Raw genomic sequence first — 26,963 nt, 5'->3', positions numbered from 1 at the left:
GATTTTGAATACCTGCTTTGACATTTAAACAGATAATTTTAGGTTATAATATCCGTTGTGAAATAATAATTATTGATTGAAACTTCCTAATAATAACAATAATTATGTGTTTCATGTATTGGTATATTTATTATTTATGTAGGTATATTAGAATGGTAGGAAATTAATCTGGGACATAAGAATGGACAATGAGAAAATCAATAAATGTGACTCAAATTCCAGTTCACAGTTCGTTCTTTTATTCATTTTTCACCAGATCACTGACACCAGAGGATTACATTGCAGTGCAATAACTTGTATTTGAAATGTGCATATGAATCGAATTGTTTCATATTAACATTTTTCAATAAGCAGCAAAACATCAATTCAACATTATGGTAAGCAATTTTTGCGCAATATTAAAGATAAAAGTGTTATGGTGGGATTGAAGTGCGATGTTATGATATAAATTGGAGAATTATTATAACATATTATATAAATACTTAAAGTTTTGTTCTCATAACGTTGATCTGAGGTTTCACAATGTTTACTGACATATCAATTACAGCATAGTATTATGCAAACACAAAATTATTTATATAATCTGATTCCATAATGGCTGAATATTGTTACATTACATTTTTACCAAATAGACATACGTAGACACAAGTAGGCCTACTGTGCATCCATGGTCATAGTACGACGAAACCAATGCTATAAATTATGATGACTTTGGTTCGTCTTCTGGCTTAAAGAAACTGCTAAATAAAGAGATAATTCCATGAAAAAAACCTCCGATTATTTTTACTGGAAGTGTTGCGATTGAAGTAATGAAATTAATAATTCCACTCACGAACCCCGCAATCTGCAAAAAATAATGACATTATATTTGTTACTTACTTTTAATTACACAACTTGTATGCGTTTCTTAATAATATGAAGTATTTGAACATAAATATTTTAGGATGTTTCTTCCCCCCGAAATCCCTTAAGCGATACTGCAGAAGATAAAAGAAATTACCACACAGTATATTACGAAATTTTTAATGTGAAACCGATTCGACATCTTATTGTATCAGGAAACCTAAATGGAAAAATCGAAAATAAGAAATGACAATGAAGTTGTGGCGTTGTTCACCAATTTTATTCTTTTGCCTTCCCCTGGCATCTTTCCTATAGTTTTGTACTTCAAATATACTCTTGCATTATTTGCTGGTAGTTTTTTTTATATGTTATTAGAGTGCGTTGGGTTTGCTTTACTTTGTTTTTTTTTTTTTTTTCACTTTTCTTTTTTCTTAATGGGGTGCGTTGAGTTCCTTTTTTCTACCAATCATTTTTGTTTTCTCCTTTTCTCTGAGAGCTGCCGTCTCATTGTCTGATTTGTAAATAACGGCTCTTGACTTCCGGGTTGTTTGTACCCGGTGAGGGAGTCTGGGTTGGAGGGGTTGTCTCGGAGTCTCGGGGATACTTCGACGGTGAGAGGACCTTGGCTGCGGAGTTACCGCATTTCTACGCGTATGGGGCGCCATGTTACCTGCGCAGCCTGATTGGACTCATTTCGGCGGCTGGTGGCTAATTACATCGGGTGATGGACGCACGCGGTGTGTCGGTATAGTACGCCATCAAACTCCGTAAGGATATTCAGCCTTCCGTATGGTTTATTGTGGACATATTCGTCTGACTTCTGCAAACCAAGGAGTTATTTCCTGATGCTGGTGATTGCTTGGAGCCGGCCGGCTTATTCCAGCATTATCTTCGATCAACCGTAACTGGCGATTAACATCCTCACTACGTCTTATGCCGTAACATCCGCTAGTCAATCATCCTGCCTGTAAGTGATAGACTGAGGTAACTGGACTGTGTGACCCCAACGCATGAATTTCTACTCGAGTGGACGACGCCAAGTTCATATTTTAATGGCGTGTTTGTGTCGGGTTCTCTCTCCATATTCGGGACTACTGCGTTGGTCTGGTTATTTCGGTTTGGCTTTAATTGGTTAGATTGTCAGTTTGGGACTGTGTAATTTATCTTTTATGGTTAGGTTTTTGAGAGTTGTGTTTGGGGATTCTGTCTTAATTGGCTTAAGGTTATAGGTATTGTTTATGTATAGGTTTTACATGATTTTATTTGGGGCACTCTCTTCAAAAGGTTGTAAGAGTTACATGAAGTACCATTTCCAGATTTGTTTGTTATGATTGTAATTTGTGTTCTAGCGCACTAAGAGCATAGTTTATTTATGTTTATGGTTTAAAACCTGGCTTCAGAGTGTGTGGTTACATTTTATTTGTATAATGTTATTAAATGCGTAAGTGAAGACAGATTTTCAGGCAGTCACTAATTACCCACTATGGATTGATCCCTTGGCCTCTTTATTTATTATCAAGTTATGACGATTACAACCAAAACCTCACCCCACAAAGTATATGTAAGATCTGGGGGGAAATATTGTACAAAACAATAGTGGAAAATGAATATCGAATTCAGTTTTGTGAACAATATCAGTTCAGATTCATTACCATGTTATTTCAAAAGGAAGATATCCAAAATGTACTCAAAAGGAATATCTAAGAATCAAAAGTGAATAACTGACCTCACCATGTTGCAAAAAAGCGCTTAGAAAAATATTATTTTCTATTGCAATGAGAGGCGAAATACTTATTAATAGAATAGTTGTTAATATTATTTCAAACAACTCCAAAATATCATATTCTAGAACAATAAAGAATAAAGTTATATTACAATTTAGAGATAGATTGTAGATTAGAGTCGTAACGCCTGAATGGCTTCTCTTCCCTACGACCTTAAAGATCTATTGTGCGTAAAACTCTCTCTCTTTTTCTATTTCCAGTTTAACTTAATACTCCTAATGAAGCAAAGCAGTTTTCTGAGTCAATATCAATAACCTCATCCGGCACGGCGAATAAGTAATCTTAATGCCATAGCCTTTGGCGTGCAATAGCTTTAAAATCGCAAAATATGTGAATTATTGTATCGGTGTCCCAATCACAGTAACAACAAAATTTCACATTACTTCAGCCATCATTTATAATTTTTTTACAACGCTCTTTCAACTCATATACTTAACTAGCATCTGAATAAGGTGAAGATTATAATGTCATCGAAATGAGTCCAGGGTCCAGGCCCGAAAGTTACCTACAATTTGCTGTTAATGGTTTGAGGGAAAACCACGGAAAAACGTTAACCAGCTAACTTGTCCAACCAGGATTTGAACCCGGGCCCGTTCGTTCAAGGCCAGGCATGCTAACCGTTACTTCACAGCAGTGAACTTTATCAATCTTAAAATAATGATCTATAAAGGGAGAGTGTCCAGAGAGAAGAACAATAATTATCCTTAAATCCTGCTTATTAATGTGAGAAAGCCTCTAGCTCTGTCACCAGATTAGGTTATATACCTTTTCGTATTATTAACTTAATAATATTATTCTAATAGTTAGTTTTTGTTTTCTGTTCCCACTATTTCACTCTCCTCATAAGATGTTTTTCTGGTAAACCACAGAATGCATCTGGGACAATAAAGGGTAAGTTCGCCCATTTATTGGCAAAACTGTCCGATTTTTCGTTGCATTCTAAATCTTCGTGTCCTGATAACCACATCAAAGTTACTTTATTGTGTTTAGCCAGTTGATTAATTATTGAGAAACAGTCTGAAACTAGTTTAAATTCAAAAGTATGAGTACCAAGAGCTTTGAACGTAGCCTCGCTGTTTGATAGGCTATATATCTTTGCACCATACATACCTTTATTGGTATTTTCATGAGTGCAAAGTTCTATGTTGTGCTGTTTCGCCTGACAATTAAAACATATTATACAAAATAGTATATGAAATCTTTATCATTGACGATTAAACCAAAATTATTTATCGAAATTAATGGTAACATAGTACATAATTCAGAAATATTTATGAAGATTTCAAAACTATCTATGAAACCGCAAAAAGTTTCTTGTTTATGTACTAAAAATAGTAAAATAAATAAGTGGGCGAAAATGATTAAGGTACAAAAGGTTGCTTATAGTAAGTAGTTCGTTGCTGAGATCACATGAGAGTCGAGAAATATTATTATAAAGAGTGCAACATATATTTTAGAACCTGGCCCGGGATCGAATTCGCAACCTTGGGCATAGAAGGCCAGCGCTATACCAACTCGCCAACCAGGTCGACTAAACTATTGAAAAACAGGAAATTCTGGTCTGAGAGATCTTCCCTACAAAAATTACTAAATATGATCCAAAATTACAATAATCAACATTATCCAGTGAAGCAACTTCTATATTTGCATAAATAATAACGAGTGGAAGACATCTTATTTTAGTAATATATATACATTTGCGTCGCTTTTGCAGTTGAGACCTTTGGTCCGTGGTGTAGAGACGCTAAAGATCTACTCACCCAAATTGGTACACGCCTACTGTCCCGTACCGGCGATCCTAGATGTATCAATTTCCTTCGTCAACGCATTGGAATAGCGGTTCAGCGAGAGAATGCTGCCTCCATCCTGGGATCATTTCCTAACTCTGTTTCGTTAGAAGAGATCTTTCTCATTTAATGTGTAGCGTACCTGCTTGAGCACGGGTAGAAAGTTCACAAGAACAAAACTTCCATTTGCTTATATGTGTATGTATGTTTATATATATATATATATATATATATATATATATATATATATACAGGATTCTTCCAATTTGGAAGGAAAAGGTGGGACTGCCATAATGTTCACAATTTATACATAAAAATTGCAATAATTTGCTTGTGCTGGAAATTAAAAATTTTGTTAGCGAAGCACTATAGATGGGGTGTCGAACTAGGCAATCCTGTGGAGATAGTTGTTTGTTAACATTACAGAGAGAAATAGGCAAAAATATCCATATAAACACACAGCTAGTGAGATACACAGAATTCCTGGAATAATGCGAAGTTAATTATCTGAAGAAAGAATTTTGTGGAAGTACATCTAATGTAGCAATGTTCTAAGAAGCCCTTCCTTTCATTCACTCTTCCTTCACAACCAATATTCACTCAGTAGAAGACATGAATTGGGGCAATGGTATATCGTGATCTTAGAAGAAAAAGGTATTAAGTCCAAAAATGTGAAAAATTCGTTATTAATGGTAATAAGTACAACAAAATGTGCTTTGTCTACTGGGAAAACTAATTAAGTCTTTACTCTTATAGTTCCTTAGTAATGAAACATTCACAAATAATTATTAAGTCCATTACAAACACAATGTTAACAGGAAAGATTTATTAAGTGCACTTAATACCTTATGCCTGTACACCTGAATATCACTTTCAGAATATCTGTAAAGGCAGAATGATATTACCTCATAACCTAACCAGGTTTACAGTGATCTATGCTAATCATTAACATTGACTGCATATGTTTTTCTCATAAACATGAACAATTACATGACAAGAGGATGGAAATTATTGCAGCTAGCTTTACAGAAAAATGCTGAGGTGATTGCTAGTAAATGACTCTTCTCATATATATATATATATATATATATATATATATATATATATATATAAAGAGTCATATATGTATACTTATATATGATAGCCAATACAAATAAATACTCTAAATACTTGAACATTTTGTGGCGAAATTGCAATTTTTATGATGTACCTGATTATTTTTTAAATCTTGTTTTGGAATACAGTGTTCATTAATAAAACTATTTAAATAACATGTTATAACATTAAAAACAATACCAAGACAATAAATTCTAAACGTAGACCACCTAATGACAACAAGGTATTAAATATTAAATATTTTAATGTGCATATTCCATTTCTTATTGAAAATGTTTGATTAATAAATCAATTTGATGTGATCTGACAATAGAACTGTGAGAAGGGTGTAACCAAAAGTATAGAATTACACGTCTTGAATGAGTGGAACTGCAGATGGGCGAAATAAATTAAATAATACGTACATAACATCTAGAATAAACATGATGATTTAATTTATTAGTCGGCCTTCGTAGCGTAGTTGGTATAGCGCTGGTCTTCTATGCTCTAGGTGCGGGTTCGATCCCGGTCAATGACATTTAAATGTGTTAAAAAGCGACAGGCTCATGTCAATATATTTACTGGCATGTAAAAGAACACCTGCGTGTCAAAATTCCGGCACACCAGCAACGCCGTTATAATCTCTGCAGTTGCGAGCGTCGTTAATAAAACATATTATTTTTAAATTTATTATAAACAATTATTATTCAGGATGCAATAAATAAAATGATAAATTAACAGCAGGAAGCTCATCAGTCATAAGCGAACGACATGTGTAGGCGGGCAGACAGGCGGAATGAATTCGAAAATCAATTTAAAAGTGAAACATGAATGGCAAGTGAACAGCTGAGGTTAAATGGATTAATGTCTTGAATAATTTCTCGCCCTGCAATAAAATTCTAAGTACAGTATTATATATTACGAATGGAGGATAATGTAGATCTACATGGGAATATAAGCATGCCAAATGCACTCGAATTGAAGTTTGTACCCTTTATATAAATATTTATTGATATATTTTTTTACATCACATCAGATTATTCTTTAAGATTAATGACAAAACTTTAGTTCTGGAATGTTAGAAAAAATTATTATATATACCACTATACTGACAATTAAAATGGAAGGGAATAGTTGATAATTTATATGTCGATATCAAGGAAGAATCAAAATGTTTAGTATCAATTAAGAAAGTTCATTTTAAAGGGAATAAACAACGATCTCACGAATAATAAAAAATTAATACTTGGGCCTAATTTCTCAATTTATGCACTAAATGCTCTTAATGATTGTTATATTACAGTATCTTAAAAATACATTTTTACTCTAGGTATTTACGTACTGAAATGGCATTAATGCACATGAGTGGCATTTCAGAGTATCATTTAATAATTTTGTGATCCATTTTAAATTTTGAAATATTGTTTTTAACAGTCTAAAAATTCAAGAGCAACTTATATGTCGTTAAAAATTAGGTAACGTGAAAAAATAACGTTTTGTGAAACGATGTGAAGGTATGAAACAGACATCAAAATTCATTAAATTCATGAAATTTTGCAGAGTAATGTCTGAGCATATTGAAGCATGGAAACGAACTCAGAATATATAAAGTAAAACATCAAATATTACATATGGATTCACATTCGACGATGGAAAACTCCTCGTCATGTAAGATACACAATTTATATTCTAACAGCAGTGGGAAATTAGGTTTAAGGCAGCGTAAATTCATAAGTCTTAGATTAAGTAAAATCAAGTTAAGAAATTCCAGAAATAACCTCCTTGATAAATGAAAGGTTCAGAGCCATAGTGACCCAAGCGCCATTTATTTAAAACGGAGAAAGCAAAGGTTAAAGCTAAGTGAATACCGTAGTTTAATGAAGATTGACATATATTTTGGTTTTAATATGTATACTTTATGTTACTTTTATATGTTTCCATTGAATTATAGTTATAACTTCATTTTACCCCTTGTTTTCTACGATTTTAGTAAATGGCACTTGGCCCACTATAGTTCTGAACCCTTCAATTTACAAATCTGGAATATAAATCAGACTTCACAATGGCTTATTGAAAGAATAAACACCTACCAACATGTCTCGATTTTGATTTTTGGAATGTCACTCCACCAAGTGCATTCATAATGTTGTTAGCCTGATTACGGCTACTCCAACAGCCACAAATTTATGAAAACTTCTTTAGAAATATTCACGATGATTGGCAAAAATCACAATTTACACTTAATGCACCAGATGTTTTCTCATATAACCTACACGCGATATTTTCGATGTTATGCGTGCAGTTACATTCTTATTTAATAATGACAAAAATGTTTAGAATATAATCATCAGCTTTTGTTATTAATGAAATAATCATTCAGATACGGAGGTCCATATTTCTCAGCTTTCTGTTCCGAAAAGAATAAAATAATACTGTGTAATCTTGACGTGAATTTTAACAGACGTGAATATTAATCATTCCCTTTGCTAAATTACTATGTAAAGTTTACATTTGTTACCATTCTTATTGTTATACGTAAATTCAATGAAGCCTCTGGCAAAGATAATTTATAAGTTGATCTTCTGATCCAGGTTGCGCTCTGACATACGTTTTAATCCCGTTTGGTCTGATTGCGTTCTGGAAAATTTTCTGAAGTTTTCCTTGATTTTGAGTAGAATGTTCAGCAATTCATGATACATCGTCGGTTCCACCTCACCAGATTCATCATCTAGTCTTCTGCCCAAGGAGAAATCTTTCACTGCAAACCCAGCTTTCTCCAATCTTTTCTATTTTCTGCGTTCCTCTTTGTCTCCTTACATGATCCAAATATTTTAGTGTCGTCTGTCCTCCGATATTTTCTTCTGGCTCGAACTCTTTTCCCGTTGATAATTCCTTTCAGTGCATCTTTCAGTAGACAATTTCTTCTCAGACAGTGACCCAACCAATTCCTCTTCCTCTTTCTGATCAGTTTCAGCATCATTCTTTCTTCACCCACTCTTTCACATTTCAAATGCTTCTATTCCCGTCTTTTCACTTCGTCGTAACGTCCATCTTTCTGCCCCATACAATACCCAATCCATACAGTGCTTTCACTAGTATCTTCCTTAGTTCTTTTTCCAGAGATCCGCAGAAGATGCTCCTCTCATCATAATATTATCTAGTTATTATTGCTACTACTGATGTTACATAGTAAAGCAGTATTGAAATTTCGACTTACAAATAAATGGTTCATTAGTAAAGGACATTCATTAATTCTGGAGGCGGAATTCGAACCCACGAAGCTTCGGATGGAGTGGTCTAAGGAGAGCTCACCTTAGTCCTCTTAGTCGTCCGGCCCGGCTTAAGTAATAGTTACAGGTATTTAATTTTGTAGTAGTTGTAATTTTAAGTAATAGTTACTTATATTTAATTTTGTTTAGGCCTATGAGTGAGAGTAACAATTTGAATTTTCTACAAGAATTGTTTATATATGAAAAATCACTTTCAAATTTTCCTTTAAATACTGTAATAGTTCTGTTAATTTATATAATCCCACTGTAAAGATCACTGCTTATTAATTCTTTGAAAGGAACAACACACTGAAGAAATAATACAGCCACCGGCGTATCTCAGTTCGCTAATGCGCTTGCCGGCCAATCCAGAGTTTCACTCGGGCGCGGCTTCAAATCCCTCCGGATTACCTGGTTGGGTGTTTTCCGAGACTTTTCTCAACCGTAAGGCAAATTTCAGGTGATTTATGGCTAATCCTGGGCCTCATCTCACCAAATATAATTTCGCAATCACCAATGTCATCGACGCTAAATAACCTTGTAGTTGATACAGCGTCGTTGTATAACTAAGTAAAAAAATAAATAATACTATTATTTTATAATGTCTGTGTGTTAGTTAAACACTGAAAATTAACAAAATTATATAAACGTATGTATGTGCAATATATCTTAATATGTCTAACGTGCATCAGTTGCGGATATAGAAGCCATATGGAGAGTCTTGCAAAAATACGGGGCATAATTTCAGGTATGTATTTCCCACATGTAGACAATCAAAATAGTTCATTACAACACGTGTCCGGAAATGCTTCATTTCCGAGTTATGGCCTTCACAACATTGAAATTCACCAGAACGTTTTTCTTTCCGCAGGTCGTTATCATTATAGGAGATGTTCAAAATGTCGATCTCCAGCTTGAATACAGACCTCACATCGATGTCTCATTGACCTGCGAACACGATCCCAAACTCCAGGAGTATTGCGCATGTCCTCAGAACATGCCACAATTCGATTCCGGAGGGATTCCAAATCAGGCACCGGAGACGAATATACCAATGATTTTAAATGGCCCAGGGTTCAGATCAGGTGAGTGTGGAGGCCAAGCAATTGGGCCACCTCTACCTATCCATCGATCAGGAAACCTTCGATCCAAGTACCGGCGAGCCGTACGACTGAAGTGTGCAGGAGCGCCATCATGTTGGCGATTGATCAGTGGAGCGTCTTCTGAAACATGAGGTATGGTGTTTTCCAGGAAGTTTGTGTACGCCTGCCCCGTAAGTCTGTTTACAAGTACATGGGGTCCAACTAATCGATCACCAATGATACCGGCCCACATGTTGAGGGAGAACCGCACCTGGTGATGAGATGGAACAGTTGCACGTGGGTTTTCATACGCCCATACATGCTGATTGTGGAAATTTGTTCTGCCATCTCGTGCGAACTGTGCTTCATCTGTAAATAATACTAAGGCAGGAAAGTTCGGATTTACACCACACTGCTGCAAGAACCACTGACACAACCTAACTCGTGCAGGGTAATCTGCTGGTGACAGGGCCTGTACACGTTGCAAATGATAAGGATACAATTGATACTCTCTCAACAGTCTCCAGACAGTCGTATGAGGAACATTGACTTGCAACGCTACCCTTCGTGTGCTGATAGAAGGAGTCATGTTCACAGCCTCCAGAATCTCCTCCTGTACTTCTGGAGTTGTAGATCTTGGTCGTCCCCTTCCCAAACCAGGAGAGTTAAATTTTCCATACTCGCACAGACGGTAATGGAACGTATAAATGTCTTCCGATCTGGACATTGTCGCTGAGGGTACCTCTCCTGGTACAAACGACGAGCCAGCGCAGCATTGCCGTCCGCCTTACCGTACATGAAGTGTATCTCTGCCAGCTCTTAATTTGAATACATGTCGCACAGTCTAACGCCTACACAACACTGAATGTAACCTTCGCCTCTGAATGAACTGTCAGAGTGCCCTCTTAATGTCTCCTTTGACGGCAATCACCTTCGGAAAGAAAAACTTTCCGGTGAATTTCAATGTTGTGAAGGCCATAACTCGGAAATAAATCATTTCCGGACACATGTTGTAATGAACTATTTTGATTGTCTACATGTAGGAAATACATACTGAAATTATGCACCGTATTTTTGATACACCCTGTATACAGGGTGGAAGGTAAGGTAGTACATTAATTGTAGGATTTGATTCCTTGAAGTATAACGAACAAAAAAGTATAAAACTATTTTGCTCGTGTTTGCGAGGTTTTTGAAGAAATGATACTTTTATGCCGACATTTCGAACGCGAATTTTATTTATACTGTTTAAAATACTGTTTAATTTCTTGTATAACAACGAAGGGAACGTTTATTTTATTCACGTTGCAGCAGTATTTTAATTAGAGGATTCACAGATTTCGAATTAATCGATAGAAGAAACATTGGAATCTTTGATTGTCGGGTCGCGTACAAAGGTCTAAAATTCTGGCATCGATGTCCGGACGGCAGACAGTTGGCCTAGTACTCGCAACTGATCAGCTGTTGTGATGTTTACATTGCATTAGTGTGCAGTTGGACGCACTACGATACAGTTTAGTTTATTTCAAAACTACGAGATGCCAGAGTTCAGAAATCGTGAGTACTTAGACATGATCCAGGCCGAGGAAAAAATTCGGAACAGTGAAGAACTATTGGCCAGAGTTCGTCACAATTGGGCTAGAAGATGTGAAAGCTGTACGAACGCAGATGGTGGACATTTTACACAGTACTTATAAGAAGTGATTGAAATGTTGTTTACATAGTTTATTACTCTTTATTTCATTTATTAACAACCAGAATTAGTGATTCGTAAAACAACAAAGTTTAATGTTAATTACATCTTGTTCAAAAAGTTACATCAGTTTTATTTTTTAATTAATTGTAACTGAAACTTCAATCCTAAGTGTTTTCACTAATTTGGACATAATTTCCTGATTTCAAAGATATTTCTTGTTATTGCTGTTCGTATTTCTTGCTTACATTAAAATTATTACGCCATACCTAGTATTGAATTGTTAGTGTATTTCATTGTAAGTTGATAATTCTGCATTCATTGTTGAACTGCGCCCGGACACGAGCTATTTTGTTCATTCGGGTTATTAATTTACATTTTCCGACATTACATTACACAAACTAAACAAATAACAGTTACGTATCTATCCAGAGTTTACATAGGTCATTTTTGTGCGAAGATTTATCCTCAGATTAGCTCGCGAAGTATTGCAGCGAAACTCAGTACACAAAGCCGTTCAGAGTGGTATAAGTCAAGAATGGGTAATGAGGGTTGAAGTAAACATTCTGTAAAATACAGCGCAAAGTAGCAATTAATATTCACTTTATTTAAAGTATTAGTAGTCAGTGGAGAGCGAGAACGACATATTATTTGGTTTCATTTTGTGGTGATGCCGATAAGCTTATATTATTTAACTATAGCAATTTTATTTTCCACCTTTGTTTATCTTAATTTTATTAATTTACATTAACGTTTTCGATACTCGTATTGTATCATCTTCGGATGTTAGGATGTTATGTCAACATATGTGATGAAAACGTAGCCTTTTTTTATGTACAAATAATTTTATTCAATTCACCCATTACATTTTTGGAGTGTCATACAAATAAGATTACATGATTATAGTTAAAATTGTTATATCACATTACTATTAAATGCGGTATATAGAGGAAAAATCGAGAAAATGTTCAAAAGGAGTTCACACAAGATACCCTAAATTGATTTTTATCTGGAAGCGAATTATAGTTTCATATTAACTTGTTTTAAGTTTTTCACAGTGGTGGTGACATTCCGTAATGTCATAAATTTGAATCCTTGCACCATTAAAAGATATTTCACTTGTCCACTGAAAACACAAAGGAAGATGATACAGGACACATTTGAGTAGGCTACTTAACGTGTTCACAGATCTAACACCATTAACTGTTTTTGTCTTGTACTTTCCTTGTCGAATTTGTTAACATAAGCTCTTCTACTCTGACTAAGAGAGGTCTTCAATTCTGCCAGGCTGTGGTGTTCGTTTTTGAGTATATAGTAGTTTACACCCATTGCTAGCCAAAGTTGAACAAATCGAGTAGATTTATTTTCGATGTCAAAAAATCTTATTAATTTTAGATGATGGTTTGGGTTCGGCGAGGATCTATTTTATTCAGTTGCTGTTTAGTCCACCTCCATATGGGTGCTGTATTCGTACAGTTTGTAAGGAGATGTTGTAGCGTTCCAATTTGACCACACTTCTTACAGGCCGGTGATTCTGTTAAGTTGTGACTATACTTTTTTTCTTCAGTGGGGATGATGTTATTCACTACACAATATGCTTTTTCTTTCCAGCCAAGTGGTATGTGTGGGGTATTGACATTTCTCCATATATTGGACCAATGTAAATTGGGAAATTTTTCCATTATATATGGAAGTATGTATTGAGGTCTATGTAGATATGTATATATATCCTTAGTTGTGATGTTAATATTATTTGGATGTGTCAAACCTAGATTTGTCATACGTGTGAATATTCTGGCGAAACTATGTGGAACTTTGGTTATGGTAATGTGATTATTATTGTTGTAATGGCTCCAGAAAGCTACATCCTCTGGATCACCTTGTCCGTGCAGTGTTGTTATGAAGTGTCGCATCATTATCGCTTGTGCTTTATTACTGACCGCAGTGAGGCGAAGACCTCCTTGCTTGTAGTCGTTCCTGATCTGCAATCTGTTAGCCTTATAGAGATGGCCTTTCCGTAAGTAGACTCCTACCGCTCGTTCAATCTGTTGGGCACATTTTTCAGGTAATGGTAAAATTCTGGCTGTGTACCAAATTTTTGCAAGGGCTATGGCATTTATATGCCAAATTCTTTGTATGATATTTAAATTTCTACTTAACTGTTGCAACATAATGCCCTTTACTTTACCCACAATCTTAGACCAGTTTATTTCTAGTGTTTCTTCAAGACTGCGTGTGAAAACAATGCTTAAAATTTTAATTTGTTCTTGGGTAGGTATATTTATAAGTGATGCTTCCACGGGCCATTTGCCAAGAGGGAGTAAGGAAGATTTTAAATAATTTATTTTTGCTCCTGAAGCTTCCATGTGGTAAGACAATTTTTTTTTAATTGGATGTATATGGTTCGGATCTTGAATGAGAAAAGAGATGTCATCAGCATAAGCTCGTACGGTGTGTAGATTCTTGTTGGTACTAATGCTTGAAACATAATCATATATTGATCTAATACAAGGTTCCATAATAATAGCGAAAAGTATAGTTGATAAGGGGCAGCCTTGTCGAATACCTTTCTCTATTTTCACTGGGGTCGTAAGATATCCATTAACAGATATCTTTGAGTGCGCTGTTTCATACAAAGCCCGAATTGTGTCTAGCATTACTACGGGAATATTGAAACGTTCCAGGACTCGATACATATACTGATGGTCGATGTTGTCAAAGGCTTTTTCGAGATCCAAAGAAATCAGAGCTGCTTGTTCGTTAGGATGAATATGGTAGTGCATAATAGCATTACGTACTGTTGCCAAATTTTCGAAAATATTTCGTCCAGGAATGCCACACGTCTGCCCAATTTTAATGATGTCGGGTAAAACTTCTTTTAAGCGATTGGCCATGACTTTCATTAAAAGTTTATAGTCTGTATTTAGTAAAGAGATGGGACGAAAATCTGTAATGGTCTTGGGAGATCGTTTGGGAATTAGGACTATGATACCATCGGTGAAACCTAAGGGAATCTTATGTTCAATGTAAATTTCATTGAATGCTTCTAACAATGAATCTTTGACATACTGCCAATAGGATTTATAAAAATTATACGTTAACCCATCTGGACCTGGAGCAGTGTTACTTGTTGTTTGCTTTAATGCGCTCTCAATTTCTTGCAGAGTTATTCGTCGTGCCATGGCATCGTGTTGATCTAAATTGATATGATGTTTTACACCCTGAAGCAGAAAATTACTAGCTTCTTCAGATGTTGGAGTCCTCTGGTAGAGATGTGTGTAATAGTTCCTGGCCTCATTCAAACACTGTTTTGTTGTTTTTAAGTCGTCTCCATTGGTGTTCTTTAAATTAGTAATGTAATGCATTTGTCCTCGTTGCTTTTCTTTTACTATATGATATAGGGCACTTCTTTCTTCTGCAGCCATTGATAATTGTCTTGCTCGGATTGCCGTACCTTCCATCACGTTCTTTTGAATTGCACAGAGTTTGTGTTTAATTTCTTGCATTTCTGCGTAGACACATTCTCCCTGAGATTGTTTTGCATGCAAATCCTGTAGTACACTATAATAAAAGTTAAGAGAATTTTTTCTGTTTTTTGCGTTCATATATCCTACCGATTTAAAAAAAGGATTGTATCTTGGGTTTTATAAGTTGTTGCCACATATCACCTTTTGTTAATTTAATTTTGTTAACTTCTTGTCGACGTTTTAATTGATACAGTTCTTCTTGAAATTGTCGTCTTGTATTTTCATCATTCAAGAGCGCAGAATTTAATTTCCAATATCCTTTACCATATAACGGTAACGCTCTGTCAGTGGTTAATTTCATGATAACACTATCGTGATCAGAGAATGGGATTGGAAGGACAGAAATGTGACGTACGGATTGTATCATTCCTTGTGTGAGGTAAAAACGGTCAATTCTAGAAGCCATATTTTGACGATGAAATGTGTAATTGGTTTGAGAAGGATGTTTCTGCTCCCAAGCATCTTTTAAATGAAGTCGTGTGACCATAGTATCTAACGCTGGCGAAAAAATATAATTTCCGGATTGATCTTTTGCACTGAGTACACAATTAAAGTCTCCGCCAAAAATTAACTTATGGTACCTATGACGGAAAAAATATGGTAGTTCGGTTCTAATGAAATTCTCTCTTTCTTGCCTTTTATTTGTTCCAGATGGTAAGTATGTATTTATTATCAATGTATCGTCAGCTGTGATTGATATTATTCTACCACTGGGATGCAATTCTTGTGTAGAAATATGGATTCCGTTCCTATAAACTATTGCGGTTCCTCGTTGGTGTTCGTCAATGTTTACAACATAATTAAAATTGGGGCCTAGAAAGCTAAGGTTATCAGTATTTACCTCCTGTAATAGTAAAATATCGATATCACTGTGTACTAAAAAGTCTCGTAACATAATCTGTTTATGTTTTTCTCTGATACAATTGACATTGATGGTGGCGATAGTTCTTAATAATATCGCCATTAATGGAATATATACGAGACTGAACTTAAAGAACATTACAATCATGTGACATGAGCCTGCTTGTTGTTTATGGTATAAGACTGGTTGAACCATGCGTCAAAATATCCTTCTTTTTTCAGCTTTGTAGTTTTTACTCGATCCTTGATAAGGATGTGGTCAACATTTTGTTTTATCTTTTTCGTCTTTAGACAGTACCTTATATTCCGGAATCAATTGTTCTTGTTGCTTTGCACGTTCTTTTCCTTCTTGTGTTTCTAGCTGTAAGTCATTCTGGGTAGATTCTTGAATCATTCCTGATGATGAAAGTGTGTCCATTTTTTCCATTGACTTGTCATTCGACGTTACAGGATGATTATTACCACTGATGTTCGACTTGTATGCTGATCTTCCCGTTGGTGGGTCGATCGTCAACAAAACAATTTCTTTGTTGTCTTGTTGTTTACGTTTAATCTTGTCTTTAACTGGTAATACATCAGATTCTCTCTCTCCTTCCGAGCCTGATTCCGTCTCTTCTTGTAAGTCCAGTTCCGCGGTGTGTTTTCTCTTAGTCGTACTGTTTTCAGTTTCCATTGCGTGTGTCTCTTGTGAGATGTTTATATTATCTGTGTCTTCTTTACTCTGGGAAGTTAAGTGTGGTTGAAGGATGTCACTCATGAGTAGTTTAGTATGTCGGGGTTGTATGGGGAGTCTAGTGCGTTGTTTCGGACATTGCTCTTTTAAATGGGTTGATTCATGACAAATGAAGCATGTCTGAACTTGTCCTGGGTATGAGAGGGATACCTGATAATTGGCAATGTTCAGAGTGGCAGGAATATTATCTTTAATTTCCATTCTAACTGCTTTGATTCCGTTATTAACTGGTAAGAGATACTGTGTACTCCATTTTTCATTTTTGATGCAAGCACTTTTCCATATTTACTAAGAACTCCTGTAAGTATAGAGTTAGGTACTTCTGGTGGGAGATTAAAACATCGTACTGTTATCGTATATGTGTCTGCCGCCGATATTGTAACTTTGGTTATTTCGCCCGATTCATATCTAAAGTCTTGGGGTTGTTGATATTTATGTAACAAATTTTCATATATAACAGAGACATTACCTTGACATAAATTGCTCGTTCTCTGCTATTAAGTTGTACCGTGTCCACTTGATCGATGTTCAAACCAATATAGTTTACAAGCCAGTGGTGAATTTCTAATGCTACGGGTCTTGTTGCTGCAGTTGATTTTTATTGTGTTGACACCTTTATATGTTGACATGTTTACAGTATAACACTATAAAACTGTTCCCGTTGGTTATATTATTAATGTTAATAATTTGAAATAATAGACAAAAAAAAAACAAAATTAGTATCACGTAGTGATGTAAACAAAAGTAAATGAAAGTTTCACTATAACACTGGTCAGATGCTTATTTGCTACGCACACAACCTTCACTCACCGTGTCTCTTAGTGAACTAACCTCATATCGTGTTGTGGGTTGTTCAAATGCATAGAACCTATCATGATTTCTTAGTCTTACTAGAGTTAATCGTTGCTGTGAATTAACCTATTTCAGTGTCTCTAGTTACACTGAATTAGGTTAATTCACAGCAACGATTAACTCTAGTAAGACTAAGAAATCATGATAGGTTCTATGCATTTGAACAACCCACAACACGATATGAGGCTAGGTTTTCATCACATATGTTGACATAACATCCTAACATCTGAAGATGATACAATACGAATATCGAAAACGTTAATGTAAATTAATAACATTGAGATAAGCAAAGGTGGAAAATAAAATTGCTATAGTTAAATGAAAAGACATATTATTTGCTAATTTGTGCTGTATTTTACAGAATTTTTACTTTAAACTTCATTATCCAATTTTGACTTACACCACTTTTGCTCTCAACGGTTCATTTGTTTGCTGCCGTCCTCCTCTCACCTGCTGCAAGATAAACGGTCAAAGGTAGTTGAACTTAACCCACTCTCTTCAGCTCGCTGACTGCATGGGATGTGGGGTAGTATTAATGCGGTGTTCAGACATTTTGCTATTGCCGTCAGCGCTTTCGAGACACTTGTAATTATTTCACTATCCGTAAGTCGTATAATTATTTTATTTGATAAACTTATATAGCTATATTATTTATGTGCTTATTTATTATTATATATAATAAATAAGCAAGTACGTAAATATGTGAAAAACAAATAAATAAATATAAATGTGAATACGTGCATATATAAATAAATTAATAAGTAAATAAATAATAACTACGTATTTCATTCGAAAATCAGGATTTATCTTAAATCTTGTTATATTCATTAATGTATTTAAATACAGTACACACTCCACATATTATATCTGCTACATTCTTGCAGTATATGTGGATCTAAAATGAAAAACCAGTTATAAGCCTAGAAATGTTTTCTCAGAAGTAAGCACAACGTTGCAAACAGTAGTATATTTACAGTGTATTATATAAGTTTTTACTTCCATATAATTCCTTCTACAATGGCAAGATTTTTAGAGAAATTATTCACCTTCAATAATTTTAGTTCAGTAAATTATTGCGTAGTGTGTTTGGAGAAATTTTTACCGAAAATTGAAGGTGGTTATTGCGGAAAAGTTCCGACTTGTGGCAGAACGAGCGCAGAAAAAAAGGAAAATAGTATATCGATAATATCTTTTGTCTCCACATCAACCCTAGAGTTTCGCGAGCCTGATACGTTGTGTCTAATTTCAGATTTTTTTTTTCCATTGCATCTCTTCGCTTATATGTCTAAATTTACCCTCAGAAATAAACCAAGACTGACTACGAAGAGGTGTCTGCACTTCGAGCATCAACCCTCCACCCACCCTTAGTAGTAAGATTTCATTTTGAAGCGTGCCATTTCTTATCTTGATTGCAGTCTTCCTCGAATGTAGCGGTCTCTAGCTTCTTGTCCACATACCAATTTAGCATCATCAGTCACCAATCTTACACATCTTTCAACGACCTATATTTGACATGGCAGGTCTGTAATTTCTGTCTTAGGCAATGTTGTTGTCTTTATATTTTGCTCAGATGTGTAGTGAGAGGTAGCTCACTCACATTAATAGCATTTCAGTCGATCACTGAAGTGCAAACGTCAGCTTCAAAGTTAATGCGAGGAACCTCAAACACCCAGTATCGTCAGTTTTAGGAACTTCCTGAGCTTCTTTGATTATCTTCTAACCAAGGATTTGGACATTGTTTCTGTTGTCTCTAATCACAGCGACTAATAGATTTTATGGGTGGAAGAATTAGGTATTTCCACTGATTACACCATCTTCTTTATATCTTAAGAAAGGGGGTGAGATAATTGGATTAATCCCCACAGATGCCTGGTCTCATGATCTTTGTTTAAAGCGAAATCATATGGGAGAATATATTTTTATGACACATTCTGCTATGTACAGCTGTAAAAGAAAAATGTGACCGCACTCGTGAAAAGCAAATATTTTCTCAGTCCAGTTTCGAAACAATGGAGTCATTCCACGTCTACGTCTCGTTGAACAACGGTAGAGTGCTCGCTTAATGAGTCATAGGTTGAGAGTTCGGACCTTGTTCATGTTTTTGTTTTATTTTTCAATCGTTCTTTAACGATATAAATAATATTCAAGTTATCATTTGTATTCTGTTCTCGTTAATAAGCTATATAAATAATATTCAAGTTATCATTTATATTCTGTTAATAGTCTTTAGCGATATAAATAATATTCAAATTATTTATATTCTGTTTCCTTTCTTTTAGCGATATAAACAATATTCAAGTTATCACTTGAATTTTGTTTTCATTCTTTAGCGATATAAATAATATTCAAATTATCATTTGTATTCTGTTTTCGTCCTTTAGTGTTACAAATAATATTCAGGTTATCATTTATATTCTGATATCGTTCTTTAACGTATAAACAATATTCAAGTTATTTATATTCTGTTACCGTTCTTTAGCGATATAAATCATCTGTATTTTACATAACTAATTGTTATAATATAAATTGGAGGTTTATCCTTCGAAGAGTTGAAAAAGCTAAAATATCTTGGAGCAACAGTAACAAATATAAACGATACTCGGGAGGAAATTAAACGCAGATCAAATATCGGAAATGTCTGAAATTATTCGGTTGAGAAGCTTTTTTCATCCAGTCTGCTCTCAAAAAATCTGAAAGTTATAATTTAAAAAACAGCTATATTACTGATTGCTCTGTATGGTTGTGAAACTTGGACTCTAACTTTAAGAGAGGAACAGAGATTAAGGGTACTTAAGATTAAGGTTCTTGGGAAAATATTTGAGGCTAAGAGGGACGAAGTTACAGGAGAATGGAGAAAGTTACACAACGCAGAACTGCACACAATATAGTCTTCACCTGACATAATGAGGAACATAAAATTCAGACGTTTGAGAAAAGCAGGGTATGTAGCACGTATGGGCGAATCCAGAAATGCATGTAGAATGTTAGTTGGGTAACCGGAGGGAAAAATATCTTAAGGGAGGCCGAGACGGAGATGGGAGGATAATATTAAAATGGATTTGAGGGAGGTGGGATAGGATGATGGAGACTGAATTAATCTTCCACACGATAGGTACCGATGGCGGACTTATGTGAGAGCGACAATGAACCTGCGGGTTCCTTAAAAGCCATTTGTAAGTAAGTAAGTAATTGTTATAATATAAATAAGACTTTTCTTAGTAAAATAGGTTATTATATTCAAACAATTAATTTCTATACTATTAATAATATATTGTATTAATTAAACAAACTGATATTATACATCAATAATCTGTTATCATTCTTTAGCGATATAAATAATATACATTTATTACTAGGTTTGAAACAATAAAGTTCCATAATACTAGTGTTAGTTTTTCTTCTTATATTATTACATTATACTGTCATGAAACACAATAAATGAAAAGAAGTGAAGAGGAATTGAGACTGAGATGTTGACACCTAAATTCCCTAAATTCCGACGTTCTTCCGATTGAGTGAGCTACGGGGAAAAAGTATAGAAACATTTGTGGGAAAATTGACCCATTCCGCCTCCAAGATTTTCTGATGATTTGTTAATTTTGTTCGACCTGTCGATTTCCTTTTCGACAAACACCATCGATCCATTCTTTCCTCCTGTATTTGTAGGAGCTCCATCACAAACAATTTCCATTAGTTGCAACCTATCACGCTTACTTTCCTCCAAAAATTGAAGCACGGCTCTTCCATTCCGGTGTCCATGTCCAGAGGAAGGGGAGACATGTTCAATATACTTTGAGAATGGTTCTTTTAATAAAGTTACAGTATGTGCTCCTCTTCTTTTTCTCGGAAGTATAACCGATCGTCCTTTTTCTTCTGTGTTAGTGTATTATCCTTTCAACCATAAAAATACACTGCTCTAATGGTTTTATTTTTAAGTTTTTCTTCGTTCTGCATTTTATCTACAAGCTTATTCATTTCTCTCGTGTCCTTGCTCTTGACTCCATGTTATAAGACCCATGTTCTCAGTAGATACTATTCCCGCGTCTTGCAGCGCAGCTTTCGCAAATAGAGCCACGTTTTTCCTCAAGGCGCATGTTTTCTAAAGATTGCTCAAAATAATTTTAGGAGATTCAAACGAACCTGAGCTGCAGAAGGTTTCGATTCAAAGACATAACTCGCACTGCTTGACTGCTGTTCCAAGTGATGTGAAGACGAAGACTCAGAGTCTAAAATTGATGTCTGTTTTTCTCTTCCTCGTAATCGAAGTAACAATTCTTCACACCGATATTATTAATGATCAATATTTCGATCATTTCTCTGCTCTACTAGAAAGGGTAGTTCTATCGATAGAACTTTCCTACTTTACTTAGAGTACATTCACAGAGACATTCCATGTCGGGGCACTTACAGGTGAATATATAAAAGAGATTTCGGGATTTATTAATAAAAGCCTACTCAAGCGCACTTGGGTTTGACCTATTTAGTTTGTGCGGTTTCAGAATATTCTGATATTTATTATGATACGGTTTTATCATTTTTACCAATCTACGCTTGCTGTTGGTAGAACGACATGATGTTTTCCAAACCTCGATAAGTTTATCGCCTGCAGTATTAGCGATGTCTTTTTTCTGAAGGTATTTTCCACCTAGTTCGTTTGTCTTTAAGTTTGTGATCCAAAGAAAATATATCATCACTTCCTTATAGTTTGGAAATTGGGACTCTTACTGGCTCTAGTGCGATGAACAAAAACTCTCAGCAACACGGCGAGTATGGAATTCTTACATTCCACTCATGACAACGCAGGGCACAAAAACTATTACACCTACCACCAAACCACTGATATGATACACTACTTCATAGGAACAACAATACAAACCTAGCCAGCTTATCTTAGCAAATAGTAGGACTACTGAGCAGACGCTACCCTGAATGACAGAATCCCTCTCTTCTCTCATTCCACAAGAACATACTGCTGACACATACTTCCCTTCTTGCACTATCTACAGTGATGCTTCTATCCCTTTTACGCTTAGCTTCCATTGTTCTAATTCTAGCAGAAAATTGAAAATTATTGTGTTGCAGAAGAAATTTATCGTGATAGATTTTGGATTCCTTTGCAAAGAGAATTTTTTCTGAATCCGATTACATTTTCAGTAATCTGAGAGCATTGAAATATTGTCCGTTATGTATTGTTTGCAACATGTTTGGAAGGTTATGATTTCCACTGAAATGTAGGCTATTTACAGAAGCAAGTAGACTTTTATCGGTACCCATATATTTGGCTTTCTTTCTTCTTTTCCCTTGTGTGTTCATTACGTCTTTTCTTTCTCGAACTATCACCAATATTGCCACTCACATAAATACAACAAATTCAGTATTTTCTAACTACATTCACCATTACTGCGCAAGACAACAATTAATGTAAAATGAATACAACCCTATGACAGGCTAAATTGACCCAGAGGGTGGTGAGAAGTTAAGACTCTCGCCCTTACAGACAATCGGTATTTAATGACAGTAAAAATGTCAAACCTAAGTTCCCGCCGCCTTTATCCCGAGGAAATTCCCAGGGCCTCATTTCCGTTGCAATGTGAGTAGAACCCAGGACGGTTGGAAGTGTAGTGTTACACTTTAACCGCGACGGTACGGGTGCCCCAGACAAGAATTAAAATACTTTAAAATACCAACATTTATAAGTAATCATGCACATTAGTTTAAAAAAACGTAAGAATGAATATAACTTAAACTGTAGCAAACAGCTTTTTACATCTATCATACTTAGGGTAAATCTAAGTTTTTATCATCTTGCCAAATTGCGGATATAAATTTCAGAGCACAGAATACCACAAGTTCATAGTTAGGAGACCCCCAAAATAGCAGGATTTAACTTGTTTTACATTTCAGGTCTTCATATAATTTACATAGGTTATATAATATTTCTTATGCTTTAAATAGAGGCAAAACAGTCTTTTAAAGATAAATTAAATGCTTATGAAAGAAAATAAGACGAATTATATACATACAGTATCCAAAAGTCCACCAGATTTGTCATCACCTGTGGCTGGTGTTGGATCTTCTGCTTGTACTTCGTAGTATCCTAGTCAAAGTGAAATCTTTACTTTATGACACTCACTCCTGTTAAGGTACATTTTATATAATTCAAGTAAATTGCAGAATGAACTTTAATATTAATGCTTAAATATAAAAACAGTATTGATTAAATAGCTTATAAATTTTTCTTTGTGTATTACCATTTTAACATTGTTTATTTCATTCAGTGGAATTTTATTCCCCGTCAGAATTACACCACCTTTTTATTTCGTTGGTGCGGGTGAAAAAGAGAAGAAGTCAAATACTAACAAAAATGAATTCTTCTGTCGGTATTGTTAAGCAAAACGGACACTACATGATGATCCCAACGGAATAAATCTATCCTGTTTCTGTGTTCTGCTGTGCAGTTGAACATTCTGAGTCAACCTACAGAAACGGTGTATATAGAGCGCGAAAAAGAGAATGAGTATAATGACGTTGTAAAACTTCTCAAATATGAATATCATTGGCCATAAGTATCTTATTCCAGGACACACTTATATACAAAATGATACTGGTTACATCATTGTGGAAAAGAAAAAAATTATCATTCCCCTTCAACACCCCAAAATTTGTCTCAACTCATTCGACAGCTGTCAGATAAAACTGCCAATAATTGTTTAAGATCTCAGTTTTGAAGTGATTTTTTGACAATGCAGGACTCTTTAAAAATGCAGTTCTAATGAGAACGGCAAACTTGGAAAGAAATAAAATATAATGGAGAGAAGGTGAGTGGCTGTACTACGAAAAAGAGAAAATAAACCTTTTTTGAATATTATTTTGAATGAGGACGCCGAAATTAGACAAGACTCTTTAGTATGGAGAAGGAAAGTAACACTTTTTCTCAGATAAGAAAAATACTATGATACACCACAGAACAATTTTCATAGAGGTGTAACTTTCCATATGACAAAAATGTACTTCGAAACCTTTCAAAATAATATTTTGCTCTATATCTCATTTCAATATATTCACGAATTGCTTGTTTTCATTGTAATACTGAATTGTATTAGTAGATAAAGATGTCACACAATTAAAATTTTATTGTAATCGTACATTTAATTTTCAGATATCTCAATTTCGAGAAATTTTAGTTCTCCTCTTTTCACGCGCACCTAAGAATTAATGTCTGAATATATATTATCAAATATATTTATATGACATCATTTATTAATTTTATTTTGTGCAAACACTACTTGTATTGTCTGATGTAGAATAAAAGTATATATAGGCCCAAATATACAGAACTTATTATTCTAAACGTACAGTAAAACAACCTCCAAAATTTCGAATGAGCACCGTAGTGAAATGGTGAATCTAATGCAACTGCGGAACGTTATTTAAGTTCACGTGCATTCCGATGCTATTACTAAAAATTGGCATAATGCATCGTTTTTACGTTCTAGTGGCTTCAAAAATTGAAATTTGGATTCTTGTCATGGAAATTAATTTCTCTAGATATGCTGGCGTTGAGCTTTACTTTTAATGAAATTACTGGAACTGAAATTGTCTAAATTACTAAATATTATTTTAATTTTGTAAACTGTCGTTCGACATTAGCAGACTATCGATAGGTACTGGTCGCACATTCGTTAATTCTATATCACTATTTGTCCACTGATGATACTTTACGTTAAATAAAGCGAAGGAATTCCTTTCCAGCATCCTCGTTTGTCCATGAAAATTAGCAAACTTAAAATTTTGTGTACACACATAAATCAGAAATGGAAATCTGAGGAGTTATTTTGATACTTTAGTGAATTTTTTTTAAATAATAAAATTGGTATCGGTACTTTAATGAGAAAAATACATTTTAATAAAGAGTAATTTTCATATATTGGAGAACCCTAGTTACAGGACCTGTATCGAACAAAGCAAGTGTAAATTTAAATTTAAATTGATTTATTATATATTTATTTCAACGTAATGCGTTTGTTAGTATAGAATTTGGTAAAAGCGTTCTGTCTTTACTATTTGCATCAAATACTACTAATCTCCCCGAAGTTTTAAAATTCACAGCATAACAGAATACGTCTTAACTTATATTATTTCGTGTTTCCTTGCTCGAAACTAGCTAACGCCGTCCAAACGTGATTAAGCGAGTGAACAAGCATTTACTTTCAATTAGTTGAAATTATTAGTTCTCCATACAATTCTCGAATTCCATCCGCATATTGGTCAATAACTTATTGTTACAGTTCTATAAAATTACAATTTAATTCTGAATAATTTATTTGGTCATTCAGTGAAAAGAATCATGGAGATTGCAACGTTTCTTTTATCTCAGGGATCAGAAAGTATTATATTTTTAAACTCTTGCAATTGAGAAGAAGTGTGCTGCAATAAATGTAAATACAATAAGTTATCATTTTTATTTCTAAAAACGTGGTTTTCCTGTAAGTAAATTTTGCTACCATTTTTGTGGAACAAACTAATGCAGCGTAATGTCAGTGTGAAACTTATATCCACATGCAAATTTTGTAGTGGAAATGATCAATTGCAAGCCATTTACAAGAAATTTCGCTTTCTTTAAGACTTTATAATACCAACTGAAATCAATTTTGTTTCAATAACTCTCATATTTCAACTTATGGCTTTAAGTACTTACCTAGGAAAGCGAGTACAACCACATAAGCAACCAGCAGAGTGAAAATGGATATCTTCATCATCGTAGAGGTTTTACAGTGCTGCCAGTGCCACTTTGTAATTGTGAAGAATGACACCGAAATGTAATTGTATTTTCCTGTTCATTCCTATATATAGTGATTATTGGTTTTACGTGTCAAATTTGCATATCAAGAATGATGACGTCTATATCTCTTTTTTAGAAAAAAAAAAGGCTTTAAAGTACGTATATGACATAATTGTGAAATTCTCCTGCCAAACAAGTTTCTTTTCCTACAAGAGATTAGGGCTAACTGTCGAAGGTTACATTAATAATATTCTTTTGTAATGGAACTATCTTAGAAGGCTGGAATGCATTCACTGTAACGATTAGAATGTATTTCAGGGGTGCACATAAAAAGGGACCTATAAAATTCTTTATTTTAATTCACATATCGCCTTATAAAAAGGGGAGAAATGCAATTATAAGAACATTCATTAATGTTAACTCTAAGATATTTTCATTACTTCACTAACTATCTAACATTTCGTTCGCATGGGAGGAAATGCCAATTCCCAAATCCGGTCTATAAATTTAAAAATGTAACTCTACTACACCATATTATCCAAAATTGCTTTCAATTTTAAATCTCGTGTTCAACAAGATATGAAAAGACCTATAGAACGTTGCATCCAACAGAATCATCTTAAATTTCAAGGGAACAAGCCATAACAAACCTAAA

The 26,963-nt window shown here is 34.6% G+C and overlaps 1 long non-coding RNA gene across 1 annotated transcript; it reads right to left on the bottom strand.

Moving 5' to 3' along the window:
- Positions 1-216: 216 nt before the first annotated feature.
- On the bottom strand, positions 217-26,360 carry LOC138711859 (uncharacterized). The gene is made up of 3 exons (XR_011335506.1): positions 26,225-26,360; positions 23,550-23,623; positions 217-844 (listed from the first exon to the last, which is right to left on the bottom strand). It is a non-coding gene; the product is annotated as an uncharacterized lncRNA (long non-coding RNA).
- Positions 26,361-26,963: the final 603 nt, after the last annotated feature.

Source organism: Periplaneta americana, chromosome 13 (assembly GCF_040183065.1).
Source record: "Periplaneta americana isolate PAMFEO1 chromosome 13, P.americana_PAMFEO1_priV1, whole genome shotgun sequence".
Classification (NCBI taxonomy): Eukaryota; Metazoa; Arthropoda; class Insecta; order Blattodea; family Blattidae; genus Periplaneta; species Periplaneta americana.
The sequence above is the reverse complement of the archived record's forward strand: the minus strand, read 5'-3'. Positions and strand labels throughout refer to the sequence as shown.